General features: G+C 50.3%; 1 pseudogene; it reads right to left on the bottom strand.

The window, feature by feature from the left end:
* Positions 1-6,869: 6,869 nt before the first annotated feature.
* LOC123358896 lies at positions 6,870-6,991 on the bottom strand (annotated as a pseudogene).
* Positions 6,992-7,669: the final 678 nt, after the last annotated feature.

Below are 7,669 nucleotides of genomic sequence, written 5' to 3'. Positions count from 1 at the left end.
ACTTAACTATTTTGAGCAATTTCGTATCACCTGCAAATTTTGCCACCTCACTGTTTAGCCCTTTCCGCAGATCATTTATGAATAAGTTGAACAGTACTGCTCCCAGTACAGACACCTGGGGATAAGAGAGGGCAGATCCTCTTCTGACACTGGCAGACCAGGTGCCCCTAGGGCTTACTGAAAAGTGACAAATGCATGGCTGGAAACTAGTCTTGCTCACCTGTTTGTTAGTGTTGTTAAAACAGGCATTAGCTTTATAAAATGTGTTTAGAGTTTATGACAAGCTCGTGAGTTGCTGCATGCATTATTCTCACCTATAATAGACGTAGCCCATGTTGTAAGGTGATATATAAGCATTGGCACTAAAGCTGTAAACCCCCTTGCCGCCGCCCCGCCACCAGTCAGGAGAGAAGCATTACCAAGTGTGAAATGCTAGTTTACCAGAAGAGGCGTCATCTCCTTTCCAACAAGAGAAGGCCCTGACTGAGACATCAGAGAAGCCACAGTGGATCAAAAAGACTTCGTTGATGGCTCCCCCTCACACACCTACGAGGAGGCAGAGCCCTGCACAAACACTTGCCCCCATCAGCTTGAGCTCTGGGGGAATGGAATAAAAATCCCTGTCAGGAAGAAACCGTTGTTCCCACCCGATGTTGCTTGGACTTCAGGGAGACGGCACACTTTCTAAGCATCAGCAAGGGATCCCAGCTGTTTGGCTAGGGTTAGCCCTAAAGAACATACAAAGCTTGCGTGTTACAGCAGCTTTTACTACACCTGGATGGCAAGATAGAGTCAGAATGCCCAAGGAGTCTGTTTGTTGGTCTCTTGCAGGTGCTACTGATGTCCTTTCTGCTGTCCCTGGTGTGGAAAGACAGAGGCGGTTTTGAATCTCTTCAAATTGTTTGTTTGTGCTGCAGTTGCTTACCCTAAGCTTATTGCCGTTAGATCTCTTTCACGGTGTATTTTGGTCCTGAGAGGTAAAAGGTGTGTTGTTATGCAGTGAGATAGCAAACGTCAGTTGCAGAGATGGTGCATGTGCCCCCTCTGGTCCCAGAGTCCAGAATTTCCATAAACCCACCCACTGTCCTGTGACTAACAATCTCGCTCTGCTAACTCTTCCAGCAAAACAGGCCAAAGAAAGTGTATGCGAGCGCTGTACCACAGCCCCGTTGCTCTTTTCGGTTCCTTCCCACAGAACTTTCGCTCCATACCAGTCCAGTTCCTTGCTGTTGCTTGTCTAACCACTGCATGCATGTGCTATACCGTACCCTGAGCTGATTCCCGGCTTTTGTGCTCAATACAGCCTTGCCCCTCCGTGTCTCTGTGGCACAATGTGTCAGCGCGTTTGGCTGTTAACCGAAAGGATGGTGGTTCGAGCCCACCCAGGGATGATGCTAAGCCTTTGCTGCTTCCCCGAGGCCTGTGGGGGAACCTCAAAGGTCCCATTTTGCTGCCTCTGGGCCTCAGTGCTTTCAGCTGGTGGTCCAAAGAGCGGGCTGGATGCCATTCAGAAACCCATCTGCCAGCAGCCGTGCCGGAGGCTCAGGCTTATTCCTCAAGGCCGAGGACAAAAACTTTCAGCCGGGAACATTTCGCTCCCTTCCCGCCTCGGCCCAAGCGGCAAGGGAGAAGCGGAGGAGACACACCGGCTCAAAGACGCCTCCCTCCCACTTCCCTGTACGCTGTGCAAAGCTCTTGGCCTGCCTCATGCCTCGTCAGGAAAGTGCGGCCATGCGGCCCAAGCCTGAGTCACGTCCGCAGCCTGGCCCGCCCCGGCTGATGGCGCGCAGAGCCACGCGAGTCAATGGCAGGTCGAGTCAGGAGCCTCGGCTCTTTCCCCTGACAGCCACACACACAGTGCTGCCTAGCGCCCCGAGAGCCTCCCTCGTGTTCTCCCGCAGCAGCCGCCTGCCGGTGTGAGTGGGAAAAGGGGACCAGGAAGCACTGCAGCCTCATTCCAGGACAGGAGGCCCTCACCATGCCTAGGCCTGCCTCTTGCTTTCAGCCCAGGCAGCCAGAGGTGCCGGGGAGCTCCCTGGCAGGCCGCTTCGCCTCAGCCACCTCTTGCCTCACGGCCTAGGCTCTTGGTGCTCTGCTGGTCACCGGCTAGCTTGAAGGCCCAGAAGGAAAAGAAACAAGCGCACGCGTAGCAGAGGATGGTTTTGATCCAGCGACCTCTGGGTTATGGGCCCAGCACGCTCCCACTGCGCCACTCTGGTGGCTCTTCACACTCTCCCCCTGCCACCTAGCCGCCACTATCTGGATTAGTGCCTTACGCGCTCTCGCACTGGCAGGCAGATGCGCAGGTTGCTAGGCAGCTGCCCTGGTCACAGGATTTTACAGCTTCTACAGGGTAAAAGGGATCTATTTGGGGTTTGGACCCCATTGGGAGCTGGGTAGCTGAGTGCCGGAGACGGGAGCACTTCTTAAACTCTTTTCAGTTAAGCCTTCAGCTTGTGGGGGATGAGGTTCAGCCTTGGATCCGGGTCTGCAGCAGGCAAGCGCATCTGGCTCAATCGCCCCCCCCCCCCCCGCGCTGTATTAGCAGACTAAAACCCGGAGCAAACACACACGCCTTGCAAAGGAACAGCAGCCGGGATCTCAAACAAATATCAACATTTTATTTAGATGACGTTCAAAGAAAAAAAAAGCGTACAGTACAGAGTTTCGGCATAGAAGTTTCTGGTGCTCAGGGAACAACGTACAGCTTACCCAAGGGGTGCGAAGTTCGGTTTAAGATCGGGTGGCATAAGGAATACATAATCTGCAATAGCCCCGACTGGGGGTAAAAGGTTTACGTTCAGACACTGAGTTAGGAGGGTATGTTGTCCATATGAGGGCTACGTTCGGGTGTGGAGTATAACGAGCGGTTACGACGATGAGGATGGATTGACGGGTGTTTGGTGAGTTTTAACGTTCACTGTTTTTGAATCTTTGCCACAATCTAGTTGAAGCAGGGTCATCTGTTGGTGATCTGTCGTCAAGGCCTATCACTGGCTGGTGCCTCAGTTTCCTCTAGGCAGCAGTGCTGCAGGCTCCTTTGGTCAGTTCCCATGCAGCTGTGTTGGGGGAAGGGGGAATAGAGGCTCATGCTCCCCAGCCCCACGCCCCTCCCCCAGCAGCTGGGGAATCCAGGCCAAATGTAACCCTGGTAGCTGGGCCCGGATTAGCCTGGGCCGGGGTAGGGCTGGGGAGGAATTGCAGGGGAGACAGATGCACCTGCTGTGAGGGGAGATCCTCCCATTCCCTGCCAACCCCCCTCACTCCTTGCAGCACGGCGCCCCCTAGCACTTCTTTCTCTGTCGTGGAGGCTGTCTGCTGCCTGCTTCTCCCTTAGCATCATCTCTCCCCACCCTGGGGCACTGGCATCGCGTGTATGTGTGTGCGAATGCTCAGCTGCCCTCTGCCGGTGCAACAACCGTTTCTCTGTATGTCACAGCCCCCATACCGTCGACCCCAGTGGTGATTTCCCCATCTTACAAGGGCTGGCTGGCCTGACCCTTCTCCCCTCTGCGGAGTGTGGCGGCGGCTGCAGCTCACCCCCTGTGGGGCAGGAGGGCCCAGGTGCGGGGCACTGGGCTGCGATGCACCTGGAGAGCAGTTCAGGTGAGGTGGGGCAGGACCTGTGGTTTACATTCTGCGTTGCCTGGTGCTGGGCCATTGCACAATCCCCAGCCACGCCGCACAGAGAGCCCCGAGAGGGGGCAGGGGGCCAAGCAGATGATCCAGCACGAGGGGGGAGAGGATGTGTGGCTGGGGGGAGGAAAAGCCTTGGGCTGCACTGGGGGAGTGCAGAGCAGGGGTGACACCCCAAAAACCTGCAGCAAAGGGATGGACAGGTGGGGTGGGTGGATAGAAGAGGCAGCGGGACTAAAATCTAAAAGGGGAGTGTGGGGTCTAGTGGTCAGAGCGGGGGAGGGGGGCTGGTGGTCAGAATTCCTGGGTTCTATCTCCAGCCCTGGGAGGGGAGTGGGGTCCAGTGGTTAGAGTGTGTGTCGGGGGGGAGCCAGGACTCCTGGGTTCTCTCCCTGGCTCTGACTCTCTCTTGTGCAATCCCTCGGCAGTTACCCAACTCGCCAGCATGTGGGAGCGAGGGGCTGGGGCCGGGTTGTGACACGGCCCAGAGTCCTGTACTGCCCCTTTGTTACCCAACCGGGGCAGGGTGGGGGATGGCCTGGGAGACCCGCTAAGAAAGGCACTTCTGGTGGGTTTGTGTGTGGGTCACGCTGCCCCGGCTGGATAGACCCCTCTAGGTAAGAACCAGTCTCAGCCCCGGTCAGACCCTGGGAGCCAGCCCCCTCTGTCGCCACGGCCATGTCTATTGGTCTCCTGGAAAGGTCCATTCTCACGGGTAGCAGTCCAGTGGCAGTGAGTTCCACAGGCCTCGGCACACGCTGTGTGGGGCAGGAGGTCCTTGTGTTGGGAGCAGTGGGAGTGAACTGTGTGCGGTTGTGTCTCTGAGCACAATTGCGAATATTCTGGTGTGTGTGTGTCTGTGTGTGATTGTGAGTGTGGCTGGGGGTGTGATTGTTTCTCTCTTTGCGGGTTGGGCTAGCATGCCCCTCTGGGTGTGTTGTGTGTGAGTGTTCTTGGGATTGCGTGAGTCCCTTTGTGCATCAATGTGTCTGTGTGTGTGTGTCACTTGCTGCAGGATACAAAATCCTGCAAAGCCACCACACACACAGCGGGGCTCAGCCCCACCAGCAGGGGGCAGCAGGGACACACACGTCTCTCCTGGGCCAGCTTGGACAATTTCCCATCACGACCCGGCACAGTGCTGGTGCCCCCACACGGGGGTGGGCAGTGACCGGGGGCGGGGGGGGGGCAATGTGCTGGATTCAGAAGGAAGCACTTTGGGAAAATCAGCCAAGGCCCTTAGCAGAGCTGGGACACAGACCCGCCTCAATTCTCTTTTTCCTGGCCTTGTTCCAGAGCCCTCACAGCCCAATTCTCTGCCCTAACGTTGAGCCCTCTACTGCACCCTGAACCTCTCATTCCAACCCCACCCCAAAGCCTGCACCCCCAGAGCCAGTGCTCTCATCCCCCTGCACTCCAACTCTCTGTCCCATGTAGCCTGATTTAGGGTGTACTAATAATATTAATTTGGAAAATATGATGAAAATTTAATTTATTAGTTTACATTTTATTTAATTTAATTGAGTTATAAAGTTACAGTTGCATTACTGCTATTCAAAAGATACATATGGCATTATATGCAACACAGTTTTGGTTAATATACTCACACCCTTCCTTGATAACCTGGTGGTAAGAGACACAGAACCAGCCTTGCAGTTCAGGTTTCTCAATTCTTGAGTGAAAGATGCAGTGCTTAGAAAAAGCTAATGTTACTTTGGGTTTACTTGAATAAGTTAAACTTAAAATCAAATCCTAATAAACAAAGAATAAAAACTTAGGGAAACCGAGCTTAGCCGAGTTACTTTGAAACTTAAAGTTTAAGAACAAGTACAGCCTACTGATATTAGATAGAGAGAGAGTGGAGGAAGTAAGACAGAATGATAGAGCGATGTGCTCTAGCGAGGTGGGTTACCTCTTTTATAGGGCACAAGTGCCGGAAATCCTTCCTCCTATGCCCAAATTTCATTCCTTACCCACAAAACGTTAGGGTACGCTTACTTCATAGGCTAGTATGTTTGTGCGTGTTGATGACATGTACATATGCACATAAGTTCCCTTGTGGTGTACATGTTAATTCTGTGGTGTTGTGGAAAAATCGACCACACCTTTGAATTTTGGATTAGGCAGCCGGAGGCACTTTTATTATAGTACAAGCATGCATGCAGGGAGAGGGTTAAGCTCCCCTCTGCCTGTTACAAATTTTACCAAGCTTATAAAGGTTAAAACCGCAAATTAGCATTTACTTAAAAGTTCCTTATTTGGGAGTATCAATTGTACCATTAGCAAGCTACTTCAGTTTTCTCCCATATATGGTGTTTCCTTTTATTGTTTCTGGGCAGTTTTCGTTGGTGGTCTGCCAGTCTTAAGACCCTTTCTTTGTGGTTACATTATACAGGCTAAAATTCATAAAGCAATCTAAAAACAAGCTGAACACTCCTTTCTTATTTCCTTCTTTTGGTTCCTCATTTTCCCTGAATGCCCTCTGTACAGATAAACATATTAAAAGCAGAAATGCAAACCTTGGCTTTATATATAACAGTTGTCTAGACTATAGGCCTTTGGGCCTAATACAATAAATGCTGCAAGCAAATAATAACCTAGGCTGGACAGGTGGGGCAAATTTTCCCTATCAGTGGGTACAACACTGAAAAACCCCTTATGCCATTCTCCATTGTCGATTGGTCTAGGTAAAGGTCTTAGACAGGCGTGGGTACTTCTCTCTGTAATTAACAAGATAAAGGTCAATTTTCCTTTCTGAGTAAAAGGTCACACTATAGAGATGCTAACTTTGCCTTAGCTTAACATACAGGATATGGCCTGTAGGTCCTCTTAAGTCATGTGCCCCAGTCCCCTAATCATTTTTATTGCCCTCTGCTGGACTCTCTCCAGTTTGTGCACATCCCTTCTCATGTGGGTCCCAACCCCAAAAGTACTCACATTTAACCCCAATGGCTCCAAAATGTACATAGGGTGCTGCCATGGTCAAGTCACTCCCGAGCTCTCCAGTGGAGCCTGCTGGCAGAGAACAAGGTGAAAATTAGCCAGGATGTTGTTCAGTCAATTCCCTCTGCTCCCAGCAGGTGGTATCGGAAACCTCCAAGATCACTCACTTCCCTTTCTCTCATCAGCTTCAGGCCCCAGGGTTACAAATGCACAAACCAGTTGAGATTCTCCCCTGGGCTCAGGGTGTGGGGCTGCTCTGAGAGGATGGACTTGCAGATTTGGGATATTAGTGCAAAGATACAATTTCAATTTCTCATAGAGAAAACTGAGGGCATTGGGAAAAGTTTTCAACTAGCAATAATCACGCCTCGGATTAACCTCATTGGCTATGATACTGCCACTTCTTATTTAGTGAAAGGAAAGCTGCAGTGACAGCCTGGTTACTGAGATGCAAAACACTTTCCTCCTGGGAGAAACAAGAAGTTAGAATTAGAAATTTACATCGTTTGTTCCAATGTTGGCACATGTTTAATTTTGCTTCTGTGTAGGTTTGTTTCAGGCTGTGACTGTTTTGGTTTATTGGGTTGTTTTGTTTTTTTTAATTGGAATGGAGCTTTTAATTGACATTTTCTGGATTCGAATGGCTGACCTGCAACACCAATTTTGACATACTTCTGCATATTTTATACAGATTTGGCCAGTATTCAAGGATTTGATTCCTTTATAGGAGGTTTTAGTGGTCAGGCTTGTTTATTTTATGTTCTTTTATCATCCTGCTGTAGCACACCTTTTTGATAAAATGTTGAAATTATTAATTTATGGTATTTGTTAGTTTTTATTTTTAAAAACAAAGTTTTTCTTAATGTTTGGGTTTTAAATTAAGCATTGTTTTTTGTTTCAATTTTTCATGTTGGTTTTGGTTATTGATGGGATCTTTAAGAACTTTGAATTTAATACTAAAATTTGGACAGATTTAGATTATTTAAAGTAAACCCTGTTTACTACTTTATTTTAATAAAGATTTTATTGCTCTAACCCCTGGCCGGGGGGGGAGAGGCGATGAGCTTGGCTTTTAACTGGGAAGGAGCAG

This window comes from Mauremys mutica, unplaced genomic scaffold, assembly GCF_020497125.1.
Source record: "Mauremys mutica isolate MM-2020 ecotype Southern unplaced genomic scaffold, ASM2049712v1 Super-Scaffold_100099, whole genome shotgun sequence".
NCBI lineage: Eukaryota > Metazoa > Chordata > Testudines > Geoemydidae > Mauremys > Mauremys mutica.
Note: the sequence above shows the minus strand (reverse complement) of the source record. Positions and strands in the feature narration are given on the sequence as shown.